The sequence below is a fragment of the Thunnus maccoyii genome, chromosome 7 (genome assembly GCF_910596095.1).
Source record: "Thunnus maccoyii chromosome 7, fThuMac1.1, whole genome shotgun sequence".
Classification (NCBI taxonomy): Eukaryota; Metazoa; Chordata; class Actinopteri; order Scombriformes; family Scombridae; genus Thunnus; species Thunnus maccoyii.
In genome coordinates, this window is record NC_056539.1 from 30,373,093 (window position 1) to 30,389,999 (window position 16,907).

Below are 16,907 nucleotides of genomic sequence, written 5' to 3' on the forward strand. Positions count from 1 at the left end.
AGATGTTGTGTTTACAGTTCACCCAGCCAAATCTATGAATACCACTTAAACTAATTCCCATCATTTTTTAAAAATGAATAGTTGTACAGCACATTAGAATAGCATTAGTATACCACAACACTGAGCATCTGGCTCAAAAATGTAAATACATGTGAAATCGTTTGGTCGTTTTATGGAGTTGTGAAGTGGTTTGTTTGTAAGAAGATATGATGTGATGTAGGAAGTTTTCTCTTATTCTAAGTGCTAGTGTTTTGATTATGCTCCCAGGTCAAGTCACCTTTTTACAGAATGGATTTAACGCTTATATAAATCTAAATTCCTTCAAAGTAAACCCGTCTTCCTCTCTGTTATTTCAGTGTTTATATCCATGTCCGTGTGATCGTGACACTGCTTTTTCCCATGTTCCTCTCTGCAGTACAGTACATGTCGAATGCATATACAGTACATGTAATAGTACATGATGAATACTTCCTGCACTCCTTCGGTGGTGATGTGATCCTCAGCAGCAGCCTTTTTATTTAGATGTAGCAGGAGAGCTGCACCCTCAGCTTGCCTGCTGTATTTACACAGTCTGTCAGATCCTGAGAGACATAAACCTTCTGAGACGTCGCTCATTGCCTCGCATTCCTTCCAAAGAGCCGCTGATGGGAGGGGAGGTTAATGGCACAGGTGAGTATGGCTGTGGTATGTGTGTACTGTATGTGTCTGTCCATATGCAAGCCATCAAACACAGACACGTACACCTATATTGCTCAATCAGCTGCTTAAAAGCGCTCAGACACATTGGGATGGAATGAACTTTTATAACACACACTTCAGTGCACTGTGAACTCTCATCACCTGTCTTTCCCCTTTTATAATGATTTTCATACCATACAGATGCGTCATGTATAATTTTAGATTTTCTTTTTGTGTGTGCACATTTACGTGTACGAGAGTGTGTTACGCTGATATCAGATGATTCATTAAAGGTGTGTTTAATGGCAACGTTTAAAAAAAAAAAAAAGAAAAGTTATTTGCTCAAAGGACCGGTGTGTAGGATTTAGTGGTATCTAGCGGTGATGTTGCAGATTGCAACCAACTGATAACCACCTCCACACCATCCTTTCCTCTTCCAAGCATGTAGGAGAACCTACAGTGGCTGCGAAACTTGCGAAAGGCCCTCTCTAGAGCCAGTGTTTGGTTTGTCTGTTCTGGGCTACTGTAGAAACATGGCGGTGCAACATGGCGGGCTCCGTGGAAGAGGACCCGCTCCCTATGTAGATATAAAGGGCTCATTCTAAGGTAACAACAACACGATTGTTATTTTCAGGTGATTACACACTAATGAAAACATACTTATATTCCATTTCTGCCAATGCATCCCCCCCTGTAATGATGTAGGCTTACATTTTCTGTCACTTTGTGTACTACAGATCTGGTGTGAAACTCAGACATTTTTGCGCTGTCAGCCGGAAAAGCTGCGAGCAAACAACAAAACATTGTAAAATTTAACAAAATAAATTGAAGTCTTGGCCACTAGAGGCAGAGGAACTCCAAACAAGCTGACAGACACATAGCTTTGAGATACTATCGTCTTATAAAGTGGGTATGGCTGATCGAACAGTTGCCATTTACAGTCGTGTATCTGTCCACCTGGTGAGTGTGAGTCCAATACTCACTCTCCTTTAGATCTGGTTTGGTCTCCACCAACTGCTGAGAAAAATATCTTACTCTTAAGCTGTTAAATACTCCACCATGTTCACCTGCGACTCTAACTTTTTTTTGCATCTGCCGTTTGGTGCTGGGCAGGTAGATAGTTTATCAAAGCTTGTTTGTTAAAAACAGCTGCCTGGAAGGATGATGGGAGTGCTGAGAGTGAAACATCTACCATGAAAACCAAAATCATGAGCTGAAAGAGGCTAAAGAATTGTAGAGTTGCAAAGCAGGAAACAATTCTCTCTGGGTTTGTCACTGTGAGTAGCCTCTTTTACCTTAAAAATGATCATTTTATTCATTGTTAATATCAAGCTTCAAGGTTAAAATACTTGAGACTGGGGAAAGACTGTTCATTGATGGTCTGAAACAGGATGCAAATTATGTTCTGAAGTGTCAAATTTAAACATATTACATGCCCATCCATTAACCTTACCTTCACACTTGTAATTTTTGCCATGCTACATACTGAATACCACCCTGAATATTGTCCTTACATCGTCCAGTATGAATGTAAATCCCCTGCAAAGATACCGTCCCTTAAAGCTTGGTGTGAATACTTCGATGTTTTTGAGGTCATCTTTTAACATTGCAGAAGCTCACGGCCGCCTCAGATACCTCCCAGGCTGTAGTCAATCACCTGGCAGGGTCGAACACATGACAAGGGTGAGGGTCAAAGGTCAGTGATGTTCTTTGGCTCGACCGCCTGCCTGCACAGTCAGTGTCCTCAGGGGGGGGGGCCACGGTGACCCAAATGAACCTTGACTGCTCACTGGATAACCGGCACCAGCGGTAGGCAACACAAATCACCCAAACAGATCGCTCTCAGATACATGCCCTTAAAAGTACACACACCCACTGCAGACACATACACACATACACAAAAGCTTGACAGGTCTGCGTCAGCTCCTAAGAGGTTGTTTGGCTCTAACCTCTGTGTGTCTCAGTAAACAGTGTTTTGAACTCAGGAGTATGAAAGAAGAAGTTTATGCTCCTGCTGCTTGTTCTTTTAAGCTCAACACTTTCAATACATATTTATCTAACAGCAAAAGACACTAAGAAAACACACAAAAACAGCCATACAGTACAGTATACACACACACACAATCTGTATACACACACAAGGAGAGCCTTGAAATGACTCAACCGTGCACAGATTACCTCTCATCTCTGTCAATGGAAGGTTTCCCCCTCTGATTTCGGGACCTTTTTTTGGGCTTTTAAGTAAACTAATCTTTGAGCAAATACCACAGGCTGTTTCTGAAGTCTGCACATAATGGAAAGTCTTAATATATCTGAATAAGAGCAAACAGACTCAACAGAGAGGCTCGCTGGAAGTTTGGGATCAAAGCTCCGGGGCACAAAGGCAGAGATTTAGCATGTTAGACTGATCGTCACTCTTTCACAGCCAAGTATTGTCTCTGTGTTTCTCTCCTCAAGTTCTTTGAATTCCTGCTCAGTGTAAAACGCTTATTGTTATCCGTGGGTTTTACCGCCGCAAACCGTGTTCTTAAACATCTCTACTCTGCCTTTCAGACTCCCCTCTATTGAGGGAAAGATTAAAAAAAAAGAAGAAAAAAAAGAGAGCTGGGGAACATCAAACAGACTAACATTGTGGGTTCATGTTTTGCTGTTCGGTTATTGTCGACAGACTTGACCGGGATGTAGAGAAGCAGCTTGCAAACACCTCTTTTCTGTGGTTGTGTTTTAAGTGGTTGTTGGGCCCAGTTGCCATGTATAATGGGCGTGTTCCAGGTGTATTTGTACAAGATGCAGAGTTTCTGTGTGCATAAGCAGGTTCTCTCCTCATACCAGCTCCATTTTTTAATGATAAACCTGATGATTTTTGGCACAGATGATCCCTCATTTTGTCATAATAGATCCCAACACAGAGTCGAGGCATTGCACAACACAGCATTTAAATTATTTTGTTTCCAAGGTAGCAGCCCTGGAATTATCACCTCCCACATTACACTTAAACAAACAGGCTTCATTGTTGGGACGGCCAATCAGTACGATCCCTGTGGTTAATTTGTTTTAGTTCGATTCATTAGAGACTATTACACACTGCTTCCATCTGATCATATCTGATAAGCGCCTGAGCTGTAGATTGTTCGTTCATTTATCTTCAGAAATCTCTGCCTCCATCTCCCCGTCACAGCGTGTGGGAGGATTAAACCACTGTTATGTTTGTACAGCACACCTGTGCAAAGCAGGTTACTCATATGTGGAACATTACCAGTGGAAGTTTGTGTTGAGCTCATTTATGTCATGGATTTGAATTATTGATCTCACATATACTGCCCACGATCAACATGACGTTTAATATGAACATCGTCCATAGCGAACAAAACTGCATTTTAAAGTGTTTAACATGGCATTTAATTTTACAGATAAAGATGATGACTGGGAAAATGAAAAATCACATAAAGATTGTTTTGTTGTTGACATAGTTTGCTTACTTATTTTTACTGTATGTGTAAGAGAAGAAAAAACATCAAACTGAGCGGGTTCCATTTTAAAAAATACATAAATATGTGCAGTTTTCTTGTAAACAAATAAAAATTCTGTTTATGATCAGTGTTACTCACCGAAACACATTGTACTGTATGTGTCCTTGAAGCCTAATAGACATGTTGAATGCATTTCCTTCATCATAAAACATTTGCAAAGCAGATTTTTTAATGTTTTAAATCCCACGTTGTTTACTAGCTAGCAGTCTTCTTCTCCTTTGCCTTTGTTGGCACGCTACCAGTTTCTCTGCGCGTTATTGCAACCAACTGTTCATCAGTAGCCTGGGAACCAGACGAATCTGCAAGCTCGTCTTATTTGCTCTGGCAGATGCGCCTAGACTCACAGGTTAGTCTCTAAACACTTCGCTCATAGAGACTGAGGACAATCTTCCAGTTTTCATTGTTAAAACTGGGTGGAAACAATTAGAGAGATTAAAAAACCCTGCATTGCTGAACCAGTCCAAGGTCTTCAGAGTGGCTCTTCATATTAGGGCAGTGACATGCAGTTCACTATGGTGGAAAATGGGGAGGAGAGCATCATTTCTGGTAAGGTCTGTCCTTGACAAAATGTAGTGGGGCGTAGGTTTGTTGGCAGCCGTTATTGCCACCGTTCAAGCAACTACCATGCATTTAGAAATCCCCACACTTTGGTAGGCGGAGATCTCCGATTGTCTGGTATCACGAGACTAGATGCGCATGGCCCCCCTCCCATTCAGACAGATTTCCAGCCGACCTGGCCCAGGTCACAGCTGTTTATCTAATATGAGGCAGGTTTGATACAATTACTAGGTATTTTCATGAGGCATTTTCATAAATAATCAAGATGGCTGGCGCTGATATGGCATGGCCTGTTGAATCTACTATCACAGCAGTATAAACAAACTGGATGGTATATTTTCTCTAAAAGAAGAACAAACAACTACACTTAAAGCTTTTGTTGATAAGAAAGATGTGTTTGCTGTACTTGCAACAGGATTTGGTAAGTTGCTCAGAGCTATGTCACACGTTTTGTTGCTTGGTTGTAGAACTATCCAACTACGTCTAGAGGCACGTTGGTCTGGGCCCATTGATAACGCCCCTTGGAAATTGTAAATGAACTGAGAGGTTAATTCCCATTTGTGAATTTGTCTGGTGACACCAGGCTAGTTCATCAGAGGAACATGAAGTGTGGCACTTGCATGCATCCACCTCACAGACAAAATTTCTGTAAGGACAAGGCTCTAATAGTGGTCAAAAATGGTCAATTGGGTACTTTTACTGCACACTGTACATACAGACGGGTAACAAATCAAAGGAAAAACTAGTACAAGCCTGAATGCTTGACCCCTACAGTGAGGGGATCTGGGGGCTCTGTTATGCTGTGGGGGGCATTTTGCTGGCATGGTTTGGGTCCACTTGTCCCCTTAGAGGGAAGGGTCACTGCAAATCAATACAAAGTTGTTCTGAGTGATCACCTTTATCCTGTGATGAAACATTTCTATCCTGATGGGAGTGGTCTCTTCCAGGATGACAATGCCCCAATTCATAGAGCATGAGGGGTCACTGAATGGTTTGATGAGTATGAAAATGATGTGAATCATATGCTATGACCTTTGCAGTCACCGAATCTCAACCCCGTTGAACACCTATGGGAGGTTTTGGACCGATGTGTTAGACAGCGCTCTCCACCACCATCATCAAAACACCAAATGAGGGAATATCTTTTTGAACAATGGTGTTCATCCCTCCAGAAGAGTTTAGATACCTGTAGAATCAATGCCAAGGCCGAGGAACACCATTCTTCAAAAAGAAGCCTTGTGAATTGGGGAATTGTCACCCTGGAAGAGACCACTCCCATTGGGATAGAAATGTTTGATCACAGGATAAAGGTGATGACTCAGAACAACTTTGTATTGATTTGCAGTGACCTTTCCCTCTAAGGGGACAAGTGGACCCAAACCATGCCAGCAAAATACCCCCAAACCATAACAGAGCCACCAGATCCCCTCAATGTAGGGGTCAAGCATTAAGACCTGGACCAGTTTTTCACCTGTCTGCACATGTTGTTTTTTCAGAAATCTAATCTGCATGGTTTTGCTAAATTTGGTTAAATTCAGTAGATTGCACATGGGGAGGATGGCCTAGGTAGCGTAGCCTACAGCTTGGTGAAACTAAAACTGGGACTGAGAGGAAGAAGAACCCCACAGTGGAAGAAATCCAGGAAGAAACGCAGGAGGCTCTAGACACGGTGATTAAAGATGACTAAAGGAAATGTTTACAGGACTGGGAGGAGCACTTTGACAACTGTATCGCATCTCAAGGAGAGTACTTTGAAGGGGATAAGGTTTGCAATATTCTATATTCTATAAGACCAAAACTGACAAGTCTCGATCCACTAACATTATTGTGTGTTTATTCCAAGCATTGTATATCTTATCCTTCTGTGCCATAGACCTCCGTTGTTGTCCAAAAACTGTTAAAAACACGTCACTGAGCCACATCATTGCACTGGGTGACATGGCCTCTGTAACTGTCCCCAATGGATGCACTATTTATTCCTATCTGAGTAACATTTACTATAACTATTACTATAGTGTCCAGCTGTTTTAGGAAATGTTTACATTTTTGAAAAACTATATCTATATATATTCAGTAGACACCAGTGGGCTGGGCATTGAGAGCCTCAGACAGGAAGTCATAAAGTATTGAGAGACGGACTAACACACTGTTGGTTTGCATATTTTCATTGGAAAATTTAGAATCAATCTTTAGTATGTATTTAGTACCTGTTACATGATGAAATATTATCTTTTAAATACTCTTGAAATATAGATGTAACCCAGACCCCAGAGCCAGCAACCTCTCACTTTTCAAACAAATTTAACCAAATACGCTTAGACTTCTTTTGACCTTCAAATCGACAAATCTGTGTTTACTGGAAATTGTTCCCGCCTTTCTCTTTTAGAAGTTGTCTCTGTCTTTGTTAATCTTTTTTCTTTTTAAATATTTTGTCAGTACTTCACACACTAATCAACTTTTTGGTAAACAAGGCTGATCATTTATTAACAGATTACACCAGAGCTTTTCTTCGTTTGATGGGATTAGCGGAAGATTTTAACACATGAGAGTGGCAAACTTTTCAGTGCCCCCTCCCTCCCTCCCCGCCTCCTTCCCCCCACATGTCTGCACTCAGCTTTATGATCCTCCATGCCACCACCTGCATCGCTTTAAATGTAGAAACTTTCACCGGAGCTTGGCAGAGCTGACGGTGCTTCCTGGCACATGATGATTTGTTATTTTCAGGTTAAGGTCAGGTTAAAGGATGCAGGGTAAGGCATGATGCAATCATGATTGTTGCAGCATGCCACTGCAGGTCATGAACCGGGTTTGGAATATTTTAGTCTGTTTCACCTGTCTGTTGTTAATGTCAGTGTTACTGTGTGTCATTTATGCCTGTCAAACAGTAGACTGACACTGCAACAGAAACTTAACGCCCTTTTGAACTCTCCTGTTCCATTTAATCAGATGTACTGACATACCTTGTACATTTTGATGGGAGGAATCTGGGTAAGATTTGAGTTCCTGCTCCCAAAATTACCCAATTCGTTGTTGTTTTTTTGTTTGTCTTCACTTGCAAAAATTACATCTCAAGCAAAGTCGTTGCCTTTTGATCTATTATCAGGCTTATTTCCCTAATCTTTACAATTGCAGCAGTGAAGTGAAAACCCAACAAAAATACACTGAAATCCTAAAGTTCCTGATTTATAGTTCCTGGGTCTTACTGGAGATGTATGAAGCAGGAGGCAGACATGTAATATCTGTTATGGGCTTTAAGGCAAAGGTCTTGACTGGAAGGCATCAGTAGAACAGCTCTGTGGTCAAAGGCTTTAAAAATACTTGTCTTCAGCCAAAACAAATGGTTTTAACCTTTGGTTTCCACTTCAGAGCCAAACAGAACTAAGTATCTATCTTTTTAACCAAACAAATGTATCTGTTGGTGTGATGTATTTTTATTTTATTTCATTTGTTTGACAGGGATAATGTTCATTTATCAAAAAAAAGAACTTTAAATGAGCCAAAGTTCGTTAAGAAGGATCATCTGCTCTCCCACACCAGATGTTAAAAATGCAACCTAAGATTACAGTAAAAGGACATCTTGTAAAAATCAAGTGGTAAACAACAGAATTAATTTGCACAGACTAAAAACAGTACAAGTCCACCAGTCAAATGATGTCACACACAACACAGTGTAATTAACAACAATAGATACTAAGTTAAAAACATTAAGGGAAAGGATCAATAAAGACAGACAACAGGAAGGCAGCAGATAGATAGACAATGTAGTGATCAATAGATAACATATAATGATAGAAAATCAATCTTTAGCTGTAAGCTTTGTTACAACTGTATCACATGATTAATGTAACTTCAGGTTTTTGTTGTTGTCATTTTTTCCTATGAAACATTTTGTTGATAAGAAGAACTAGAGATATGGAGACATCCAGTTTCAGACAAGTTCTGGGTTTAACCATATTATTGATATTATTAAAGTAGTTATTTGGAAGTGAAAACAGAAGTGCATGTAAAGGTTACTAGATGTTGTTGAGCTCGAGTAGTTCCTGGCACCACTCTGACAGCACTTACCGCAGCAGTGTGCACAGTGTGATTACAGTGAATGCTTTGGATTAGAGGTCTTCACTGGTTCAAAACTTTTGAGCTGATCTGAAACTTGCTTGTGGAAAACTTACCTAGATCTTTAAAAAAAAAAGAGAGAGAGAGAGACCTGATCCAAAAGTGCCCCAAAGACAGTCGGATTCGATCCAAACACCCACAAATAGTGAGACACTGTCAGCATAATGAGCCACTATTTAGTAAACAGCCACAGTCGAAAAGAGTTGCAAGATGTAAATTTTCCTGCACTTTATAGTTCAAACTAGTCCTACCAGGTATATATGTAGATCAGACCCACAACAGGACCCTGATCCTGACACACAGACACATTTTAATTGATTGGTATCAAATAAAACCAATCAAATGCAGATTTTGCTGCGTATGCGAGTGAAAATACTGGTGCAAGTTCTGTGACCTAGCTTGGCAAAATATCTATCTAATCTATCTAAAATCTATCTATCGATCAGCTTTTGCAAATTAATGTTAATTCTGTGAGAAACTGTATAGCAGGCCAAAATAAATGTCGCTGTTGTCGGGTTCATGTGCTCTCTGAAAGCAGCTGTCTGTAGTCAGAACCTCCACTCTGTGACACCATTGTACAATTGTGAGTGTTTCTGCAGTTCCAACAACTCCAACAGAGTGATACATCTTTCGTCTAGAGGGTCACATCACATCGATTTCAGGTGTCACATTTTCACAGTTGAATTTTCATTCGTATCAGATCAATAATTTAAGTTTATCATTTTAACAGTTTTGAACCAGAACCATCAGTATTTGGATCAAGAAGCTAATGAAAAATCAGGTCAAGGCCAAATTTTACAAGCAACACCTGTTATCTCAATGTATCAGATACATGTTTAATCAACATTTAGGTGGTTATAAGTATCAGATCGGACTCCATCAGCTCCAGCAGATACTCAATAATAAAGGACTTGAATGGGGATTGGGGCCAAAAAAACTGGGATTAGGACATCCCTATTAAATATATATTTGTACTCGGCCCTACTCAGGTCCTATGAACCCATTAAGACCTCTACTTTGGATATACTCTACAATCACCTTTAGTTTCACCTCAACATTTAGTCTGGTTGCTTGTATTGCTAACTGCACAGTAAGTCTGTGTCTAGCAGTGTCAACTCCTCACCTCAGCAATGAGACTGATGAGTAACATCACCACCGATAGAAATTGTAGCCAGTATGATTAATATAACCGAGGTTGCATAGGGGTATTTTCCTTTAAAAACCTTGAACTTACCTGGTATTGCTGTTGAAAGTCATTAGCAGGAACTAATAAACTGGGTGTTGGATTAATTGAAAGGCTAGACACACGGAAATGAAAATTAATTTCCTGCTTTGTGGAACCATGGTGTTTTTTTGTGTCTGTTTATGTTTTATTTCACTTAAATAGCTGCTGATTAATTTTCCTGAACGTCAATTTCCTTGCCTCCCTGTGGCTGCAGGTTGCCCTCTGTTTGCACCTGAGCTGACAGGTTACATCAGACAGACAGACAAACACACAAACACACACAGATTGGCAAGAATGTCAATGATGGGTTATGGCATGCCTGTGTTTTATAGTTGCGTTTATTTGCCACGGAAGACTCAGAGTTTCACCCTGATGCAGAGTGAGAACTCTCTCAGGGGTTCACAAAGGGTTCGCCAGCCTACGACTGTAGGTGTGTGTGTGTGTGAGTGTGTGTGTTTGCGCGTATAAACAGGTGAGCCACAGGGTGATTATGCTGTCAACTGCTGCTGAGTCATACATATCTCCACCAAGTTAATTAGAGGTGGCAGAGCATACCTGGGTTTTCACACACACACACACACACACACACACACACACACACATACACATAAATACACACGTACGCACATGTGCGCAACCACGTACAACACAAAAAAATTACAGAGGTAGACAAATGATATATATAAATAAACTTGCGTGCCATCCATCGGTGTACACTCAACACCTTGATAGAGTTTGACACCGTCAGCCACAGTGCATGTGTGTGCACACCTGCAGTGCTGCATGCTTGTGTGTCACTGTTTGCTTCCTAGGAAAGCCCCATGACTTCTGATGCAAACTGATTTCTGGTTAAAGCTACAGCATTCTGAGAAATAAAACAGCTGTCTATTGTGCCGCCATGTGATACTGTTTATTAAATAGAAACACCTATAAAGTCAAGATATTCTATGCTTTATAGAGCAAACATTGCTATGTTAACACTGTCCTTAAAGCCTACCAAGTGGTCTGTACAGATACAAACTTGATGTTTTAAAGCATTATACTTATATACATATACATTATACATACTATGGATTTCCATAGAAAGGAAAATATTAACAAATGTATGCAGCACGATGCTCCGAAATGTAATAGGTTCATCTGCTTTGTGTGAGACAAAATGCACTTTAAAGGATAAGGCATTATTTTACATTTTTCCTTCTGACAACAAAGCTGAAAGATATCATCACAAAGACAAAATACAACAATGTGAAGTGCATCTCTGAATACCTCCTGACTTGCCCTGACTGCAGCTCTTTGTTCCCATATGAAGATGTGAAGAATCCCTTTTTTATTTCCTAAAAAAAAATGGGGAACTGTAGTTTTTAGTAAACATCACTCAAACAGGAGGAAATAGCACATTTGTAGGGGACGGTTTTTTAGCAGTGGATTAATACACATTTGTTGCTACAGTACTATGTTAATAGTTTGGGACAACAATGGAGCTCTATGACAGAGAGGAACAAGATACATCAGGCTTTGGACTTTATTGGTTTTGGTCTTTTCATGGCAGTTGTTGACAGTAAAAATATGTAGACTATGTGTTCTACATGTTGTGTATGTAAAATAAATGTGTTTACATACTGTCAACATAATGACATAATGTCATGCGTACCGTGTTCCAAAAGCATCTTTTTCATTATGTTTATTTATCTATTTGTCTTTTAATGACTTAATGACACTCATTGACTCACTCACTTGGTTTGAGGTATTTTGCCTCTCTCTCTCACTAGTTTATTTCAAGGTTTATATCCATGTTTTTTCATGTTTTGGCTCATTTGCAACAAATCTTGCAACCTCTATACTGCTGCTGCTGGCGGTTAAGTATGCATCAGTATTTTAGATTTTTGAAGACAGTCAACGGTTTCCACTGATTTCATTAGAAATGTATTTGCACTGAAACTTTCAGTTCAGTTCAGTTTTAAAGCTACAGTGAAGTTACTGGTATCGTATGAAACTAGAAGACCTAAGGCATCCGTTGGTACCACATCATGCTAGGTTGTCAGGAAGGGAGTTAAATCAGTCGAACATTTTGGCTTTTGGCTTTGGCGCCACTGAGCAACTTTCATAGGGTTGAACGGGGCCCCATCTTCGATGCTGTATCCAATTCTCTTTATACATCCATGAGCTAAATAGCGCTCCAAAGTTAGGCAAAATTTCGAGCAGTTTCCAGTACAGAAATGCTAAATCACAGCATGAATTTTTCTGTGGTGTTCCTCAAGGTCTTGCTGTCTTAAAGTGGTATTTTGGAGGGATTTTGACTATTTTTGGTTGGAAATGGTTACATTTTGCACCAAATCTGTGTAATTCATTTCAATTAAATTTTATTTATATAGCGCCAAATCATAACAAAAGCTATCTCAGGTCACTTTTCACATAGAGCAGGTCAAGACTGTACTCTTTAATTTACAGAAACCCAACAATCCTCCTATGAGCAAGCACTTGGCAACAGCGGGAAGAAAAAAACTCCCCTTTAACAGGAAGAAACCTCCAGCAGAACCGGGTTCTAGGTGGGCAGCCATCTGCCTTGACCAGCTGGGGTGAAACAAAACCATAACCAACATGATAACAACAATAACAATTATAATAATAATAGAGTTATGACTCGTAATAATAATAGCAATAATAGCAGGAGAAGGTGTCAAGGCAGGACACCCACAGGACCACGCCACCATCCCCGCAGCCATGTGCCCCCATCTCCGGATTTTCCTGTGAAGCGAGAAAGCACAAAAACTCCCGGGAAGAAGCCAAGTTAGTAACATTAGTAGCATTAATGGTACATGAATGCATACAGATGGAGAGAAGGAGGAGAAGAGAGGAGCTCAGTGCATCATGGGAAGTCCCCCGGCAATCTAGGCCTATAATTTTAAGACGTACAATAATGTAACTGTGACAAAAAGTTAAGGCAGATGTTTCCGTGGATGAATTATCTGTTAGTTGAGAAATGAACACACACAAACATTTCTGTTGACCTGCTTTTCGTGAACACATGACTGACAGTGAAATCCTCAGGGGACAGTTTCACCATGATTGACTCCCATCATTTCTCTTTGTCCTTCTTCTGTTATCAGTGATCAGATGACAAGGTGTCCAGTTTCCAGAAGGTGAGATCTACCCCCCACCCACGCCGCCCCCATTGGTCTGCCATGTCATTGCATAATAATCCCCTTTGAGAGCACACAATGCCCTGTGGTCATTTTGTCACAGACACTGAGTCACACCTATGAGGGATATACCAGGACAATGGACATTTATGTCTCTGTTTCATGTGGTCTGTGTGACTATACAATGTTGACTCTTTACCGAAGCACGCTCAAGGTGATCATTAAATCTGAGCTGGTTGCCAAAAATAAACACCGGCTCAGGCAAACTCTCAAATCACTTCCTCGTAAGCACTGGTTTAGTGATTTAAAACAAACAAGACGTCGACAACAACAAGTTGAAAAGCCTTTGAGATGCTTAGGCTACATAGAAGCACTGTTTTATCAGCTTCTCGGAGATTATATGTCAATAAAGAGAGATCATTTGGAAGTATATAACAACAGAGAAAGATATCTGGTGATTAGACTCTATCAATGTGACGCATCTTCATTAAGCGTAAACCCATATGAAGATAGGAGATGGTGATAGGTGATAGGGAGGAGCTGGGTTTCACAATAGTAGGTCTGAAAGGCAGAATTGCAATGATACTTAAAAATGGGCAACATTTTACTCATAGAGGAATAAAGCTTCCTTATTGAAGCTTTGCCAAAGCTTCACTTCAATGTAAAGCAACATGAAACAACACCTATATGTAACCTCGACATGTGAAAGACACCTCGTGTGTGTGTGGTTTCTTGTCTTTCCTCCTTCTGTGTATGTTAATGTTGTGATGTGAGTTTCCCCTACGTGTGTGTGTGTGTGTGTCTAGCCTGTCCCCTTTCCAAGTCTCCATGGTGATGGAGGTCACGTGGGTCAGGTCCATATATAATATAATATATATATAATATAATCCATATATAATTTTGTCATCCTGTTCAGTCGTCTAGTGTATTCTGTACACACAACATGTATTGCATGTTTGTCTGTCCTGGGAGAGAGATCCCTCCTCTGTTGCTCTTTCTGTGGTTTCTTCCACTTTTTCCCATTATTAGGGAGTTTTTCCTTATTCAAATCGAGGGTTTAAGGACAGAGGATATTGTATCGCTGTACAGATTGTAAAAACTCCTGAGGCAAATTTTTGATTTGTGATACAGAGCTACAAAAATAATTGACTTGACTCGACTACAGTTTTAACCCAGACATTCAGATGTCTTTTGACCTACAAATCATGAAATTAGTTCTTCAGTTTACAAAAAATCTGAAACTTTATGGCCAGCAGCCATGTAAATTATGTATAATTTGTAGTTAAGGAGATAAACCTTAGAAAACAGCAGAATAGTCCTTTTATTAAAAGCTTTAATATGAAGAGGAATGATTTCAGTCTTAAGGTATCCGTTCCCTCGACACATTTCTCATGCTTTGACAATCTGAACAAAGACATGCTCAGTTACTATTTTCCATCATAAACTGCTGTCTGTGCTACAGTAGGCTTCAATACTATATTTACACTTATTTACTGTATATATACTTAGCGTTGTAGAAAACCTTTTAGAGAATCCACATGCACCAGTGAACGGATGCCATAATAACCCTGAGCAAATCTATAATGCCTGCATTTTGAACTGTAAACTAAAGGGAGGCGAACCTCTGTTTCACATTTCACATTTTCAATTACAAGATGCATTTTTCATAACTCCTTGACTTAGGTTTTCCCTGGGTGTGGATGGAAATGCAGAGAGCAGTCCACCTAAAATGTAAACAGCAGTTTCTCATTTCTCTGCCTTAATTTCAATGTAAACCAAACCAATCGCTCCCCCTGCTCGCACTCAAACCACCAAACTTGATGGTTTCTTGGTGTTCCTTGCCCCAGGCCACCCATTTGGCACATCGTCCCACACTGTGTGGCTCATTACTGTAGGTCCAAGAGGAAAATAAGAGACACATAAAAGCACTGAAATGTGCTGTTTTTCTGGTATGTCAGGTTTGCTTTTGGAAAGCACGAAGCTCTTCAGTGATCAGAGTATTTCTTTTGAGATTTTCTCCTGGAGTCAGCTGCACCAGCTTTTTGTAAGTTTATACTTAGTCTAGTTAAGTGTTTAATACATGGGGATTTAAGTGTAAATATTAGTTGTTACAAACCTGCAGTAACTGCCAAATGCTGTTGTGTAGCTGATTGAGCTAATGACAAAACTAACATTAGCTTGCTGATATATGACCTGTTCAGAGTGAAGAGTAAAATAGGTAATAAGGAATATGGACAACATAGCTGACCTAACACTTGATCAAAATGCAACCAGTGTAAATTGGGAACATTTTAAATTTCATTTCAGAAAAATAACACTTCAAATTACAAAGCATTACACCAATAACGAGTCAGTCAAATAAAGAGATATCTCTCATGGTTAGTCTTTTTAGTTAAAAGATCCCTCTTTGTGTCTTGACAGTGTTTTCCTGTTCAGCTGCAATGAAGGATTGTAACTAAAAGAGGGAATTTGGCACTAAAATGACTGTAACTCTGAAAGATATCTACTTGATTTGACATTTGGACGGCTTCATATTAGCTTCAGATAAACTTTTAAATGCATTTTTGCACAGGAGGACTGTGGATTTTGGCCCCCATCACTGACATTGAAAGAGCATTATGATGGGATATTCTAATAGTCAGTATAAACAGGAGGGATGATTACAGCAAGAAAAAACTCAGTGTTCTCATTGTCAGTGTTCATTTGGGCTCCTGACTGTTGTTTCAGGACAGACTAGAAAAGTTGTGAACCTGTCCTTTCAAGCTTTATTGGTGCAACCTGATTTATTTAATCACCTGTTTGAAACTTGCTATAAAGAACTAAAGCTGGAGGCTCTGGCCGATTGTCAAACCTCAGATTTAGGAGGAACAATGTGGATTCTGTCCTGGCTGTGGAACAGTGGACCAGCTCTTCACCCTTGCAAGGATACTTGAGGGGTCATGGGAGTTCACACATCCAGTCTACATGTGCTTTGTGGACTTGGAGAAGGATTATAATCCCTTGTGGCACCTTATGGGTGGTTCTGCAGGAGTATGGGGAACCGGGGCTGTTGCTGCAAGCCATTCAGTTCTTTTATAACCACAGTGAGAGCTGTATCTGCATTCTCATCAAAGTCAGACTTGACTCAATGGGTGTTGGGCTCCGCCAGGGTTGTCCCTTGTCACCGATTCTGTTTGTGATTTTCGAGGACAGAATCTCAAAGAACAGCCGGGGGGATGGGAGCTTCCGGTTCAGGGACTTCAGGATTTCTTCTCTGCTTTTTGCAGATGATGTGGTTCTGTTAGCTTCAACACACTGTGACCTCCAGCAGGCACTGGGGGCGGTTTGCAGCCGAATGTGAAGCGGCCAAGATGAGAGTCAGCACCTCCAAATCTGAGGCCATGGTGGAGTGGACTTCTCCCTCTGGGTTGGGAGTGAGTTGCTGCCCCAAGTGGAGGAGTTCAAGTATCTCAGGGTCTCATTCACAAGTGAAGGTAAAATGGAGCATGAGGTTGACGGGCATATCAGTGCAGCATCAGCAGTAATGTGGGCGTTATACCAGACCATTGTGGTGAAAAGAGAGCTGAGCCAGACGGCAAAGCTTTCAATTTACCAGTCAGTCTACGTCCCAGCTCTCACCTATGGTCAGGAGCTTCGGGTAGTAACTGAAAGAATGAGATC

At 40.5% G+C, this 16,907-nt stretch overlaps 1 long non-coding RNA gene across 1 annotated transcript in view; it reads left to right on the forward strand.

Moving 5' to 3' along the window:
- LOC121900746 overlaps positions 1-14,070 on the forward strand; it is a 67,122-nt gene extending 53,052 nt beyond the window's left edge. Inside the window, exon 4 of the long non-coding RNA XR_006097047.1 lies at positions 13,215-14,070. This is a non-coding gene — a long non-coding RNA (uncharacterized LOC121900746). The remainder of the gene's footprint in view (positions 1-13,214) is intronic.
- Positions 14,071-16,907: the final 2,837 nt, after the last annotated feature.